Source organism: Papaver somniferum, chromosome 8 (assembly GCF_003573695.1).
Source record: "Papaver somniferum cultivar HN1 chromosome 8, ASM357369v1, whole genome shotgun sequence".
Classification (NCBI taxonomy): domain Eukaryota; kingdom Viridiplantae; phylum Streptophyta; class Magnoliopsida; order Ranunculales; family Papaveraceae; genus Papaver; species Papaver somniferum.
The window spans coordinates 103,045,816-103,062,464 of NC_039365.1; the positions used below are offsets into that span (position 1 = coordinate 103,045,816).

The 16,649-nt window shown below is 35.5% G+C and overlaps 1 long non-coding RNA gene and 1 other non-coding gene across 2 annotated transcripts; both read left to right on the forward strand.

The window, feature by feature from the left end:
* The first annotated feature begins 2,017 nt into the window (after positions 1–2,017).
* LOC113304800 lies at positions 2,018–3,530 on the forward strand. The gene is made up of 4 exons (XR_003338409.1): positions 2,018–2,249; positions 2,377–2,419; positions 2,751–3,127; positions 3,210–3,530. It is a non-coding gene; the product is annotated as an uncharacterized LOC113304800 (long non-coding RNA).
* A 6,798-nt stretch (positions 3,531–10,328) lies between these two features.
* On the forward strand, positions 10,329–10,434 carry LOC113307032. Its single transcript, XR_003339000.1, has one exon. It is a non-coding gene; the product is annotated as a U6 spliceosomal RNA (small nuclear RNA).
* Positions 10,435–16,649: the final 6,215 nt, after the last annotated feature.

Here is a 16,649-nt window from a genome sequence, read left to right on the forward strand (position 1 = left end):
AAAATGAACGACTAAATCTAATCTAGTTACCAACTCAACTCACTTATCAATCACCCATATCAGTCGTTTAATCAGTGATGAAACATGCAAAGGATTTTTCGTTTATATCAATAAACTTCTTTAGTCAAAAGATCAAACCAAGACAATGATTATAGAAATAACAATATTGATGAACAAGATCTATCCAAGCAAATAAATGTTGCTGGATAGTTTGTTCGATCTTACATAAGTCTTAAGTTTACCGATATAAACTGCTTGTGAATGACAAGTGTACCAAGTACACTACAATATTTTTTTATAACAACCTACTCGGACACACCTTGTATAATTCTTATTGAAACAATAACTACCAAAAGATTATTTCAACAAGGTGTTCTTGGTAATAGTCAAAGTGCAAATTGAAATAACTATGGGACCGTTACCAAGATGATTAACGTATAAGTGTATTTACTGTAATTATAAAGCTTAACAATATAATGTGGAAGTAAATTAAATAAAACGGATACACCAGATTTTGTTAATGAGGAAAACTGCCTAGCAGAAAAATCCTGGGATCTAGTTTAGTTTCGAATACTCTCAGAATTAAGCCTCTAAAAAATTGACTACAGTAAATTGTATAGTTGAGACCACGTAAACATTGATTCGACACTCAGTTACCTCAATATCCCTGCGCTCACAACCAATATGACTAATTCATGTGAATCCCAAGACAGAGTCCAATATCTTGAGTTGTTTCACTGCTATGAAGATTCTGCATATTCCTTTGGAACATCACCTGAAAAAACAAAGGACCAAATATGTTCCAGTAACTAACTCACTTATCAATTACCCAAATTAATCTTTAAGTGATAGAGAAAAGTAAAAAATCTTCTATTTATATTAATAAACTTCTTTGGTCTAAAGATCAAACCAAGAAAATGATTATCGAAATAACCAATCATGATAAACAAAATCTCTCCAATCAAATTAATGCTACTAGACATTATGTTTGATCTTTTACAAGTCTAATGTACAACAAGTTAAGCAACTTGTGGATCCCAGAGAATCAATTTAGCAAGAAGTAATACAAAGATCGGAACTAAAAAGAAAGTTCTTCAAGTTTCCAACCTTTAATTGTAATCTTCAAAGTAACTCTTGATTCCACTATTAACCAAACACACGGAACGAAGTTTGTTAATGTTGATAGATCAACAGTTTTGTCTCACAAATCTACAATCACTTACATCTGCGATATGTATTCAAATATTCAAACATACTTGAGTGACTTTATATCAGAAGAGAAGGACCATAACAAAGAAGCTTGATCAATTGAAGATAATTACACTGTTAGTTCATAACAATTAATAAGCTTGATCACTTGTCTTCCACCAACGATAAGTTTAAAGGCTTCTTGATTCCAGAGAAGATTTTAAAAGAAATACAATGTAAGATGTTTCACCTAATTAGATTATTCTTATCTTTTTCAAGTTGTATTTCCCACACGACAGAGGTGTGTTCAAGGGAAGAGTTTTTAAGGATACAAAAGACTCCCTATTTATAGAATTATGACCAAGGGATTGTTTGAGAATAAGATTTACCAATTTCGAAAATATATAAGATATGCACTAAATGTATATTTCCGAGAAAATCCCAATTGTATTCCAACTCATAACCAATTACACTCATAGTATGGAAATTAAGATCATTTAGCACACATCCATGTACTTGACTAATGTAGCTGCTCGGGATATGCAAACCTCTGAGATTTGGTAAGCATATAATCTATCTTACAAAAAAAATGGTTTTTTTCTGATCCGACGGTTCCAGTTGGAAAATTTATTGCGATCCACGGCCACCATTTATTCTCAAAATCTCCCAAAGTTGAAAGACAAATCGTGGCTGAAAATCAATCCATGTTTTACGCCCAGATCCAACCACTCAGAGTGATTCCTCCGTATTATCCTCTTCGTACGTTACACATTATGATTCCTCCATTATTTATCCCCTTCTTCAGTTACACATTATCAAAACGAAATTAGGGACGAAATATGCGCCTATCTTCCACTAGGGCTGAAATTTCCTGTGATCTTCTCTTCTCATTCTAAATTTGGGAAAAATAAGGAAACCACCAAAACATTCTTTTCAAGTATTGTCGACATTGAAGACCGTTAATCATGTTCCTCATACATTACAAATGTTCCTCTATATAAACACCAACATAGGTCATCATCTTCCCATGTTTCAGACGCATTCTCTCTCAACACTGCTAGGTAATTGACGATTTTTATCCTTTAATTATTTTCAGTTTTAGTTTGATTTTACCCTTTTTTTCCCTTTAATTCTTTTCAATTTTCGTTTGATTTTTTTAGTTCAAGTTTCTGAGTTCATTGTTTGCAGGTTTCAACTGTTGTTCTCGGAAAAGAGGTGCCATCCATCTTAGGTAATTGTGTTTCTGACTTCGATTTTTAAATTCTGTTAGGCGATACCTTAATCAATAATTGTTACGAATTTCCAAAATTTTGTTATGAATTTCCATCTTAAGTAATTGTTACATGGTTAATCCCAGGTGTGACTTTCTATAATTTTGGATAATATGAAATGTGGGTTTTTATTTATTTTCTGGAATTTTTGTTTTTGATAATTCAGTAAGCTTTAATTAGTTCAATTGTTCACTAAACTTTGATTATTGTACTCAAGAAAAAAAAAATGAAATCTATTTTATCATGGCAAACTGTTCCATTTCTCTGCTTGCTTATGCTGGAGGCCCTCAGACATTTTTCAGGGACACTTACAATAAAAATTTCCATAGGAGATGCTTGGGGGCTCTATTTCTTGCATGATGCAGAATGATAAGTTACATATAGTGACAATGAAGCTTCTAACAAAGAAACCTCAAGTTCTACTATGATCATTTGTTGGGCTTTCTCAACTGTTGCTGCGGTGGAAGGTGTAAACAAGGTCACTACTAGAGATCTGATTCCACTGTGTAAACAAGAGTTTGTGGACTGTGATACATCTTACATCCAAAGATGTGATGGAGGTCTTACGGAATATGGGTTCCAGTTCATCATTAAGAATGGTGAAATCGAAACCGAAGAAGATTACCCGTACAAGGCTAAAGATGGAAAATGTGATACGAACATCCAAGGTTAGTATTGTGTATAAATTTGTATATTAAATGAGAATTATATATAAGTTACTATCATGAATTTTAATATGTTGTTTTGCAGAACACAAATGTATGTGGATCAAGAATCTGCAGAGGAACGCAAGTGTTATCAATACTTGAAAAAATGGGATTAGGATGTTTGTTTGGAAACGATACTCTTAGCTTAGATAGCTGAGATTGTGAGGTCATTGGACTGCAGTTTGTGGAAGAGTACATCTTTCGCTTCAATATTTTTTTATTTCTTCATTTTTGGCCCAACAGTAAATATTTGCTGACTAACCAAATTGGATCACTAAACTTACTGCGAAATGGATTGAACTATTTTTTTAGATAACTGGGAGCAGTATCCTGTTAATGAAATCGTTAGTTTATCTATAGTATATTTTCGAATCATAGGCTGCTATGATTTGTCTTACAAGTTTTGAGGTGTCTTGGCCCTCTTGGGTTTCTTGACACTTAATCTTAACACTAAATTGTTCGTTCGCATCATCCATCTCTGTTAGGGCTTATACATTCATTTAATACGTATGTTTGTTTAACAATGGGTTTGATGGATGTACTATAGGGTTCAGTGATAATAATAGTCAATTGTTATAATGGTAGTATAATGGCTAATTTGTGTCATATATATTAATGTATTTTGACCATATGTCAAAATATCTAATTTTGAGTTTTAAGTTGTCAATAGTGGCCTTTGAGTACGACAACATTTCTATATAATTTTACGGAATAGTCTCTGTTTGGACAAAACTGGAAAAAAAAAACTGTAAATGCTTTGCTTACTTAGCATTTGAATTTGTCAATATTATTATCTCATGATCTCTTAAATTCCACGAGAGACAAATTTATTATATCCATTGTTGCTATCGGCTTGGAACTGTCTACTACCTTATGAAATGATCAACATGTCTTATCGTGTAGTGGTTTATACTTTATAATTTGGGTTCTATCTGTCATCAATTGTTTTTGGATTTTATGGATCACAGGTTTTTGATTTATCTCTTTCAAATAGAGTTAAAAGTTAAACATGAATCTCAAGCTAATTAATGACTTATGTTTTTAACAAGCTCTTCCGTATAAGAGATCACATTTTCTATATTTATTAATCGGTTGTGGTGGCCTATTGATACCAAATATTTCTGATTTTGGACAAGTAGATTCGTTTAGTGTCCAATAAATTAGACAGTTGCACCCTAAGCACAAGTTCTATGGTTTAAATCATAGTGGTACCTGGTGATTGATGCTGACTTTCTGGTTGCTGGTTGTTAAGAAAAGCAACGATTCTATGTTGATGCCCAAAGTGACGGAGAAAAGTCCCGCGAGAGGATTATAGTGATTAGGATAGTTGTTCAAAATATGTAGGAATTACTGTTTAGTCAAGTTTTTCATGACTCAGTTAATGGCTAGTCCATCCATGAAAAATATTTACTCGTTTTGAACTACATTATTTACTGTCTAGTCCAAAAACTTTGTGAAGATTATAAAGTGTGTTTTCAAAATGCCTAAAACACCCTTCCAGATCTAATTAGTATCAACACATGTAAATGTTACTAGTAGTATGTTACTACATACTAGTAGTATCAATACGGTGATACTACATATTAATATGTATTGTACTAGTAGTAACAAAAATATGTTACTAGTAAATTAGGTAACTACTTTACTATACTAGTAGTAATATATGTACTAGTTTACTAGTATATGTAATATGTAATACTAATAATATGTAATATTTAATACTAATATACTAGTAGTAACTAGTATACTAGTAGTAATATGTAATACTAATATTAATATGTAGTATAGTATACTAGTAGTTACTAGTAGTAACTAGTTTACTAGTATATTAGTAGTAATATGTAGTATACTAGTATAACATAACAGTATTAATATGTAGTATCAATACATAACATTTATTCATATGTAGTACATAACATATTTGAGATTACATATTATGTTGGTCAGTAAATGAGCCAAGGACCGCCGTCATACATGAAGGGCCAGGATTATGTTGGTCAGTAAATGACACATATACCTCTAGGATTTGTCTTAACTACTAAACGGATTGATATTTTATCATTTCAAGTTCACAGTATTAGTCGGTCTAAAAACAATCATAACCGATATGAACAAAATTATTTCCTTGGAATGGTCCGTTGAGGATTCTAAACATCCAGAACCAGTACATGCTCTGCTAAGACCTTTTACACTATAGTCGGTTAACAAACCTAAATAACCGAGAAAACTTGTCTTTACCCATTAAAAAAAATGTCAGCCGATCAGCATGAAAATTCTCTCAAAACAGAGAACACAAAATTCATCAAATAATTTATTTTAATGGGTATTGCATAACTTCCAACCTTAGCATGCTCTATTTACAGAGATGATGACCGTCATTAACCATGAGTCTTAGACATGAATCAGTTCGTGATCATCTTAAAAAAAATATCAATAAATATTTTCATGAAGGTTGAACATGCAATCAGTGTAAGCACTACTACAGTGATACTGTATCATGATCATAACAGCACAAAATTGATCATCACTGTCATAGGAGGATTAAACGAACCATCAATTTAACCCAAATTATCTACGATTATGAGCAAACATGAATGATCCAGTTGGCTCTGATACCAACTGTAGGACTTTAATCATGCTATTAATTCAATTCTAACATGAACAACATGATCTAGGATTATCATATTTACTACTACATACAAGTTTGATTGAAAATAAGTGATGATACATACCTGGCAGAGCCATAGTTGTTTGATTGAATCCTTGTATTTCTATCAGCTAACAGAAAAACAAATAAACTTGATGGAGATTGTATTGAGGATAAACTTTAATAATCTCACCATTTCTTTTCTAGTTGATGGGCATAAAGATGGAATTCTAGCAACTCTTACTATGCCAAGGAATAGGTTTTACACCTCTCTAATGGCTATTTATAGCAGTAAACTTTATTTCCATCAAAGATATTTAGTTGCTAAGATATCTACCACCTCATGGCCGTCTATCCAGAATTCTCTTGGCTCCGTTTACACTTGGTTTTCCACCAAGAAGAATCCATTTCAAAGTTTAAATGGGAACATCTCTCTGGATCAAATCCAAACCCAAATGGATACGGGTAATGTGGGCCACAAATACAACAGAAGAAACTCTTGCTACAAATATCATTTTTGTAAGAATACTTGTTTGGCATTTATTTTAAAAACTAGTTATCCCTGTAAAGAAACTGTTTTTTTGGTGTATTGAAACGAGATGTTATCAGAGAACCTTTCTGTTAGAGCACTGCTCGGTCGAACTCGCATGCGTTGCTATCTCAAGCATATTTGTCAATGTTAGTGATCAAAACTATAAGTCTTGATTTCTAGTCTACTATTAACTAGGTCTAGGACTAGGATAAAAAGTGTAGTTGAGATCAAGACTCCATGGAGATCATCATACAAAGACGAAGAACTACTCAAGGAACTGGTGGAACTTCATCGACTAAAAGGTATGTGGAGACTTGAACTTATCTATCACTCAAAAGTCTATCTACTCTATCTCCTATTTTGAGAAAAAAGTCGTTTTGCTATATAAACTTTGATTATACACATTTGCTATTTCGAGCCGAGTTTATCTCGCTTATCTATTTCTCGAGATATGTGTTGGTAAGCTTTCGCTTTGTCCAAGTTCATATTTACTAGTGACGAAAGTCATGTTAAGTTTCAATCACTTGAAAATGGCTTTGACGAAAAATGGTTTGTGAACAACAACTATATAACGTCCTCTAAGAATGTTGCAATGGTTGAAATGAGAGTTTAGATTATATAACCATTGTTGGATATAAGCATTTCATACATGTATAAGTCATTATTCCTTGAACCAAAGTATGTGTACTTTGTTGATCAGGAAAACCGGAACAGAGTCCGCGAACCCAGTCCGCGTACTTCCGGAGGTTCTCTTCCCGAGAAAATCTGCTGGAGTTTGTGAACTATTTACAAACTTATTCCGGGTACTTAAGTCCGCGTACCAGTCCACGTACTTGAGTTGGTTATTTTCTAAAAACGATTATTCGTGAACTTAAACTTATATAAACTAAGGAATGCAAGTTTGCAAACCGTGGCTATAAAGTTCATGAATCGATTCGAGTGAATCAAATCGTTTTTGTTTCAATTGTGTCTATTATAAAGTTCTAAGAAATTGAACGACTCAAATGAACTAGTTGGAGAAGAATATGGTTGATATGAAAGTGCTCATATGGCTAACCATTTGGTTAACTACTGTTGAACCAACTAGATGTGCATGTTTGGGTACGGTTACACAAACCTAGATAAACGTGCATTTCATTTGTGTGTAACAAGATAAGTTTCGATCTAACGGTTGAAAGATATTAGCTTGAATCCAATCAGGTTTTCATCTAACGGTGAATATTGAATGCTTTGTTACTAAGCTAACATTGATTGCAAACCCCGATTTGAAAGACTATATAAGGGAGAACTCTAGCAACTGGAAAACCTAATCCCCACACCTCTTGTGTGATACTAGTTGTATTAGCTAGAGTCGATTCTCCTTTAAACTTAGGTTTCTACCGAGACCCTGTAGGTTAAAAACTTGAAGACTTCATTGGGATTGTGAAGCCATACCGATACTACTTTCTCGTAGTTGTGTGATCTTATCTTGTTGTTTCTATCGTACTAAGTAAAATCGTAAGGATTGAATTGAGATTGATTTCTCCGATAGGCAAGATATAAAAGTAGTCACAAACATCTTATTCTCATCATTTGTGATTCCACAATATCTAGTTTCTTCATCATACGATTTAGATTATTGTGAGGTGATTGATAATACTAAGCTGTTCTTCGGGAAAATAAGTCTGGTTTATCAATTGGTTCATGTTCACCTTGATTTATCAAAATACGGAATAAAAACTCGTAGGTATTTCTGTGGGAGACAGATTTATCTATTACCGTAGACTTTTCTGTGTGATACAGATTTGTTTATTAAAGTCTTCGACTTTGGGTCGTAGCAACTCTTAGTTGTGGGTGAGATTAACTAAGGGAATCAAGTGCGTAGTATCCTGCTGGGATCAGAGACGTAAGGAGCGAAACTGTACCTTGGATTAATGTGAGATTGATTGGGGTTCAACTACAGTCCAGACTGAAGTTAGTTTGCAGTAGTCTAGTGTCTGTAGCGGCTTAATACAGTTTGTGTTCAATCTGGACTAGGTCCCGGGGTTTTTCTGCATTTGCGGTTTTCTCGTTAAAAAAACTTCTGGTGACTGTGTTATTTCTTTTCCGCATTATATTTTGTTATACAACTGAAATATCACAGGTTGTGCGTTGAATCGATCAATTGGGAAATCCAACCTTTGGTTGTTGATTGAAATTGATTGATCCTTGAACATTGGCCTTTGGTACCGTTCAAGTGATTTCTCTTGTATACAATTAGACTCGCAAATTTATATTTGCTTGAGTAAGTATTGAATCGAGAAAGTGAGATATAGCTCTTGATATACTTTTATTAAGATTGAGTCTGACTGTCTAGTTGATTCTCTTAAAAGTATTGGAGTTAGTCCATACATATTGCTAATCGAAATATTGGGTGTGGTTGTTGTACCCCCGCTTTTTCACTTTCCTTTTCTCTCTCTTCTCTCCCATAACTCCCAGAAAAAAAAGAGTAGAATCTCCTTGATTTGTCCGGATTTGATTAGATTTTGAATCTTCTGGACAAATCAGGGTTATTTCTCTTAGGTTTATGTAAATATCTAATAAAAAGATTTTTGTTAAAGGGAGAGAAAAATAGGATCCAAGGAGTGAAAAAATCGTATTCAACTCACTAACAACTGAATTTACATATTTGTCCAAATCGGACCAGATTAGCCTTACTAGACGCACAATTTTTTCGCACGCACTATACCGGATACACTAAAACTGGATCTTCCATTAACGGGGACGAGTTTTATCCTTTCGACACTTTCGTCATTTACATCGATCTAAAGATGGATTGCGGAAACATAGACTAAAGATGATTTGTCCAATTTTGATCTTTGTTTGTTTGTACAAATTGACTAACTATGGAGGAAATCCTTGGTAATACATTAGGTGGAGATGGATATCACGGTTGCTGGGATTTGACAAAGTAATTTCTAATGCAGAGAAGTGAAACTCCAGGTAACGGTTGATGAATATTAGACTAATGGTTACATAAAATTCTCATGTATCCCAAAATGGAGCCAAATCTATCGGGAAAGAAAAACTACAGTAATATTCATCAATAAATGGTTAAACTGAATTGAAAGGTCTTTAGAGAAAAAACAAAACAATAAATCCTCCTCTACAAAAATCATTATTATTTCAGAAACACAAGATCAATAAGAACCCATGAACTTTTTATTCAATGAGCTAGTGATCAAAGTAAAGATGGTATTGATTAATAAGAACCCATGATCTTGTGAAGATGCTTCATGAAAGAAAGAAAAGAAAAAAAAACCATGAACTTTTTAATGGCGGAAAGGATAGTTTTTATTAATAGAGTGGAAAGGATAAACGTAGTTAGGGTTTGGACATGAGTAGCGACGTCGAGAGGGTAGATTTCATTTTTTACGCCGACTGGGTGAACAATGTCAAGTAAGGGTAATTTTTTCCAACTCATATTAACACATTGAATCGATCCTAGTTACTGAGTTAAGTACGATTTTTGCTCTCCTCGGATCTTATTTTGCTCTCCCTTTAACAAAAATCAATAAAAAATTGTTGTTTTAACAATTTCAGGGATTTTTTCTTTGTTTTTATAGATCTAATGGTGTTTCAATACCATTCATATTTCTTATATCAAATGCATTATGAAAGACGACGATCTACTTCGGAAATTAATACCGATATTGATCGTGATGATGTCAAGTTGGGATTATTACTTCTCTACTGTGGAAGCATATAACATATATGATGTTGATGATCAAGAATCTGAAGATCAAGATTCTAAAGATCAGGAATCAGAATGGTTCAAAATCATAACCACTAGGAAGATATCAATCTTATCGATGGAATGGAGAATAGTACAATTTCAGGTTTTTCTTTTAAGATTTGAAATCAGTAATGTAAGTACTAGTTGTTTCTTTCCATTTATTTATGATGTAATTGATCATAACCAAAATTTCATATCAATGAAATTATCAGGCATCTCCTTTAATTTTGTCCCTTCGGGGACATCCAATAAAATTGAAACGATACAGAGAAGATTAGCATGGCCCCTGCGCAAGGATGACACGCACAAATCGAGAAATGGTCCAAAAAAAATTTCCCCACTCTATGAGATCCTTGGCAATCAAATATTTTGATGCGGTGAAGAAGAATATATCCACCCAGTTTGTTATGACTGCACGTGATTCAGCTCTTTGGCAGAGTAATAGAGTCAAGCATGCTCAGGATTACTTGATGGCGATTCCTATTGATGGGCTCAAACAAATAATTGGGGCTAGACAGTTTTGTGGTGTTTTGCGTTATAGATTGGGGATCCCTCTCTTTGAAGTTGAAGATTTGTGCTCTAGATGTGGTAAAGGGATGGATATTTTTGAAGACCATGCCTTGCACTGCAATAAAAGGGTGGGCTCAAATACATGCATGATCTTGTCTGTGATAGACATTTGTTATCGAGCGTGTGTTTCAGCCGGAAAAGAAGTGGACTTGGGACTCCTTTCAGACAATGGACTGGCCCTACGACCCGCGGATATCCTTGTGTATGGTTGGGATAGTGGTCAGGATATGTGTTTGTATGTTACCGGTGTTTCCCCCTTTACGGATGAGTGGGAGCGTAATTTTGTTCTTGGTCGGGCTATTGACAATGCGGTTGTGAAGAAGAGGGCCAAGTATTTTGATAAATATACGAGTCAGAGGCTGGGGTTTGTGTTCTTGCCTTCACTACCTTGGGTGGGCTAGGGAGTGATACTGTGGATTTCCGGAAGAGGTTGCGAAATTACATGGCTAGTCATGATGAGAATGTTGTTGTTGGAGATTTTCTTTTTCACGGGATAGGTGTTGTTATCCAAAAAGGGATTGGAGCCCATCTTGTCGCCAGGCTTCCATCCAATATTTGTAAACTCCATTCCATTAATGATGATTAATTTTCTTTGGTAAAAAAAAAAAACAAGATGGTACCATATTAATTTGTTAAGAGATAGACCGGGTAGTTTGATTCTTTTTTTTTTCTTCTAGTAAATCTAAGGAAATACATACATTAATATACCAAACCGTTGATATATTAAACACTAAGGAAAGTTATACAAGGTGAAGACCCATCCCTTTACAATGATTTCTATAATTTTATATTTCAAATCCAAGTGAGGAGTCGAAACTCGCCAGCACCAAATTCTTTACCGATCAAAAAAATAAATAAACCCAAGTTAGGAGGATAACTGTAATGACCCGAACCACTATTGAAATTTTCCCCACTTAGCCACTGTGGTCACTCGGCAATGTGGAGTTTTCAATAGGCAAATTTTCTCTACTTAGCCACTACGGTCATCCGACAGTGTAGGGTTTTCAATGGGCATCACTGCAGTAATTCAGCAGTAATTTCCCGGGAGGTCACCTCCCTTGATTTCTCCCTCCCGAACACGCTTAAATCATAGTTTTCTTCCAACTGGAGCCCATTATTCTGAAAAGACCTCGTTGTTAGGAAAGGACAAACCTTTACTTATATTTTATTTGGCCAGGACTGCCGCATACATTTAACAATACCACCACCTTAAATTGGAGATATCCTCGGCTTCTGAATATATTCAATCCCAGATCTCCGACGCTCCCTATCCTTCATGAGATTAGCACCTGGAGAAACCTCGTCTAGCGTACCTTCCTACCCTCGATAGGTGAACCATCGTTAGATCTGATACCATTTGTAATGACATGTCCCTCCACCGATATTGTCCATATTTAGCCACTGTTGTTATCCGCCAGTGTGGGATTTTTAAAATGCACCACTGCGGACATCCTGCAGCAGCTTCCCGGGAGGTCACACAGTCCCCACTTAGCCACTGTGGTAATCCGCCAATGTGGGGTTTTTAACGGGAACCATTGTCATCATCCAACAACAGCTTCCCGGGAGGTCATCCATCTCTGGACTGCTCCTGCCCGATCATGCTTAACTGCAGAGTTTTTTTCCAACTAGATCCAATTGTGCTGAAAAGGCCTCGGTGTTAGGAAATGAAAAACCATTATTTATATTCCATTCGAACAACCACTGCCGAATATCGGGGTATTACAATATCACCACCTTAAATTGTGTCGTTCTTGGGTCCGGAATATATATACAAGCCCAGATATCCGACATTACATGTTCCTCATGAGACCATAACCTGACATATCTCGTTTAGCATACTCTATCACCCTCTATAGGTGACTCGTCATAGGTTCTGATACCATATGTAATGACCCGACCCTTTACCGATATTGTCCCCACTTAGCCACTGCGGTCATCCGAAAGTGTGGGATTTTCAATGGGCATCACTGCGTTAATCCTACAGTATTTTCTTGGGAGGTCACCCATCCATGGATTGATCCCTCCCGAGCACGCTTAACTGCAGAGTTTTCTGCCAATTGGATCCAATTGTGCTGAAAAGGCCTCGATGTTAGGAAGGGACAAACGACTACTTATATTCTATTCGACCAACCACTGCCGAATATCGGTGTAATACATATTTGTGATGACCCGACCCTCTATCGATATTGTCCCCACTTAGCCACTGCAGTCATCCGGCAATGCGGGGTTTTCAATGGGCATCACTGCGGTACTCCAGCAGTAATTTCCCGAGAGGTCACCTATCCCTGAATTGCTCCCGTCCGAGCATGCTTAACTGCAGAGTTTTCTTCCAACTGGAGCCAATTGTGTTGAAAAGGCCATGGTATTAGGAAAGTACAAACCATTATTTATATTTCATTCGAACAACCACTGCCGAATATCGGGGTATTACAATACCACCACTTTAAATTGGAGTCGTCCTCGATTCCGGAATATATATATATACAAGCCGAGATCTCCTACATTACCTATCCCTCATGAGACCAATACCTGACATATCCCGTCCAGTATACTCTTTCACCCTTGACAGGTGACCCGTCGTCGTCTCTGTTACCATTTGTAATGACCCGACCCTCTACCGATATTGACCCACCTAGCCACTGTGGTCATCCGGTAATGTGATGTTTTCAATGGGCATCACTGCGATAATCCAGCAGTAATTTCCCGGGAGATTACCTATCCCACGATTGCTCCCACCCGAGCACGCTTAACTGTAGAGTTTCCTGCTAGATGGAGCCAATTGTGCTGAAAAGGCGTCGGTGTTAGGAAAGGAAAAATCATTATTTATATTGCATTCGGCCAACCACTGCCGAATATCGGGGTATTACCGTAATTATCCTGAAACGAAGAAAAGCTCTCATTTTTTCCTTTTTTTCCCCTGAAGCGTGAATTAGACTTACACGAGGGTATGCATACCCATCGAGTCATATAATAATACAATTTGATTTATAAAGACCGGATCTTATGGTTCCACGTTGTTATAGAAGGATTTCCAAACTCCCTTCCATCTTCCGCATGATTCGCTCGACCAACCGTTACTTGGTTTCCTCCATATAGCATGTGTTGGATAGTACATTGTGGAATTTGAAGTATTTTTTACTTGATTTTGATAATGACTTTATCTTTATACCATGGTGGTTTAATATCAGAGACTACAAATTTAAGTAGGCTTTCCGAGTCTGTTTCGGATTGTACTTTTGGGTATTGCTTTTGTCACCATTCTTGACGCCATTAGCATGGTCCGAGTATGCTTGTTTCTTCATGAGTTAGTTTGATTTAAATAACTCAAATTAAACGTATTTTGGCTAGCATACATGACTATCAGTCACGAATTATATGCCCATCCTAATAGCTCTACCTGAGCTGTCGGCTAACACGCTAAGTAACTATGCAAAAAAAAGTTAAAAAAAGAAAGAAAGAATCCTACCAGTATAAGCTCTACCGTTTTACATAATCAATAAGGAGATAGAATCTTTTCAAAAATAAATACTTAAGCGATGAAAAATGTTACCTAAAATTCGTCCATTTGTCAAAATATATTATGTGGCCAAAAATTACTATTGGTCGAGACACAAAATGTGTCTTTCATTATTTAGATGCCAATTAAATGTAAAATTTGTGTCATGGATCCAAAAACTGTAGGGTAATCCAAAACCTATTATTATGACACTATATATGGCACTGGTAAAATTTGTCTCATGGTTCCACAAACTACCGGGTATTCAAAACTTATTATTATGCATATGGTAGCTTGCACAAACATATAATGAATGAAAAACTTTGCCAAATTAATTGTGTTAACTAACTACCGTCATATTTCATTATGAAAAGTTATAGTACTAGATAAAAAAAATTAAAAAAATTCCTTTAGAATTATCTACTTGATGACACAACACTTTCCACATTACCATAATCTTCTTTATTTTACGAATTGCCTATCTTTATTCTTTATTTCATATAGAATATATGGCATAAAATCCTCAATTTAGCTTTTGAAATGAGTATCTTGATTTCTTATTATATTATTTATGATACATTTTTGGGGTTACTTGGATATTTCCATCTAGGATAATAGGATTAAGGATGTCCCAATGCATGTGAAATGACTAAGTTATTCTTACCTTTTAAAAAATACTTTACTAATAATTATCCATTCCATTATATGAAATCTAATTTATTTCTCGCATTTTGTTATCTAGTAGAAAGGAGGTCTTGTAGGGAGTGTCAGTTGTTCCTGGGATATAATCGACTTGACATGTGAAGTCACAGTGGTTTAAGGGTGGCGTACTGGTCCAAGACGGTGCATATTTGTTGAAGGACACAATCAAAATCAACTAAGACGATTAGGTTTGGCCTCACCGCTTGTGAATTTGTTATTCATTTTACATCACAATCGGTTAGGTTATGGCTTGAGGATACCGAACGTGAATCTTGTTCACATTACAATAGTTAGACTATGAATTTTAGCCGTAACCAATTGTGAATCTCGTCTTCAGTTTTGAATAATGCGTTGAAATCGGCTAAGTTGTTAATGGTGGACTTAATCGATTTGAAACCTTGTTCTTCATTTTTGATGAATGTTTTACAATCGACTAGGTTGGACATCTTATACTTTGCCAATGATATGGGTTTTTAAAAATTTTGATTTTGGTTTTCATGCAATCGACTAGTTTAAATCCCTACGAACCTTAGTCGATTTTAAAAGACATTTTGATCGATACTAAAATTACATGAACAAGAGTATGATCTTGTATTCCTATATCATCTTATTATGTAGCAGAAAAAAGAAAAAGGAAAACAACGAGCAGACTTTATAAATGTGTGCGTTTACATAATCAAATTTTATTGGTGTTGACACACGGCTTATTTTCACTCCCACTGCATATCGGGAAAATTAAAAATTAATATTTTTTTAAAGAAAAACAACATTCCATGGATACTTTAACAATTTGGGGGACACTAGCGATTATGTGGGGCTAGATTTTAACTAAGGGGACAGTCTATAGTGATTTTTTTTTTTGACGTTTTTTCACATTTAAGTGCGTTTATGCGAATTAAAGCAAAAATTTCATACTTCAACACGGGGGTATTACGCACCCCGTGTAATTTCAGTCTAATAGATGATCAACTGCGTTTGGATGTTTTTTATTTTCTTTTTGAAGTATGAAATTTATTAGATTGGACTGAAATTACACGGGGTACGTAATACCCGTAGAGTCTGCTATTACAATAGAACTGATAGATTGCGGAATTGTATTTTCTCATACTGTTGTCGTGAGTCTCTTTATGGAGCAATCATCCGCTGCTCGGTTTTCTAAACCATCTGCTGCATGATTTGCTTCTCTGTAGACGTGGCTAACGGTATATTGCTGGATTTGGGTGAGCCTTTGTTTATCTCTGCAACCAGGTCAGATACATACCAAGGGGGTCCGTATCTGAGGTTATAAATCTCATTAAATTTTCCGAATTCGTTTCAAATTGTACTTATGACCATCCTTGTTTCATTGCCGTTTTAGAGGCTATGTGCATGGCCCAGGTCTCCGCTGCAAGTGCTGTTGTGATGCCTAGAGGTTGTGTTATTGCTAGGATAGTGTTGGTTTCCTCATTTCTACAAATAATACCTTATCCCTCTACTCCAGGATTTCCTCTTGTTGCGTCGTCCGTGTTGATTTTGATCCAATCTGATTGAGGCTTGAGTCATCCTACAAAGATGGTTGAAGTTGTTACTGTTCTTTGTGATGGGTTTGGATATGGATGCATCCCAGGGAGCACCGGTGGGAGGTGTGTCTGGCCCAAGAATATTCCTGCTGGAGCTTGATGGCCATTTGCATTACATTTATCGGATTTTATTGTTTTTGGCGATACATAACACCGTTCCTGGTTAACCATAAGGACCAAAAAAGGAAGCAGAAGGTTGTGGTTATCGGTGCAGGTACTTTTG